The sequence below is a fragment of the Morone saxatilis genome, unplaced genomic scaffold, assembly GCF_004916995.1.
Source record: "Morone saxatilis isolate NCDOM2014 unplaced genomic scaffold, NCSU_SB_2.0 Contig2, whole genome shotgun sequence".
Classification (NCBI taxonomy): domain Eukaryota; kingdom Metazoa; phylum Chordata; class Actinopteri; family Moronidae; genus Morone; species Morone saxatilis.
The window spans coordinates 10,981,237-10,981,983 of record NW_023339762.1 but is presented as its reverse complement, the minus strand read 5'-3'; positions in this window follow the sequence as shown (position 1 = coordinate 10,981,983).

Genomic DNA, 747 nt, shown 5'->3' with positions numbered 1-747 from the left:
CCTCAGGACTGGGATAGCTGCTAATACCCCTGTGCTCAAAGCTGTATTTGAATGCCACCAGCTGAGCTGTGTGCGGAGGATCAAATCTGCAGCTTTGGGAGTGATACATGTAAAGCTGGGTTGTCTTTTTGGCTGGATGTGTGCAGATACCAAACACAGCAGTTCTTTCTTTCATAAAAAGAAGAACATCATTATACTATTCATTTGCATAAGTTGTCAGCTCAAGCAACAGATTAATATGGCAAAGAATATGTTGGAAAAATCCCACCTATAAGGATAAAAGTACAGTGTTGCCAATATGAACCTATGGTAGTATATGTGCAGTAAAGAGGGTAATGTACGGGATTCTGCTGCACTTATTTGTTGATTAATGAAATAATAAATCAGTGGAAAATTAACTCATTAACTTTTGATAATTAATTAACTGCTGATAAATTGTAGTCATCTATCAAAAAACATGGCAAACATTAACTACATTCGGCTTTGCAGATGCTGCATTCTTGTTTCATATCACAGTACAGGTTATTGGGCTGTTGGTTGGACAAAACAAGCAATTTAGAAATGTATGTTTCATGATTTTTAGTGTAAATAATCTCTTTGGAAGTTGGACCTATTCTTTAGTTTCATTTGTGGTTTATATTTGTGTGGACTATATATATATATTGGGCCTGTGTTTTGGGACATATCAGCAAAATTCTTCTGTCTACAACACCATCTGGGCCCCAGGCCACACACACGCACACACAC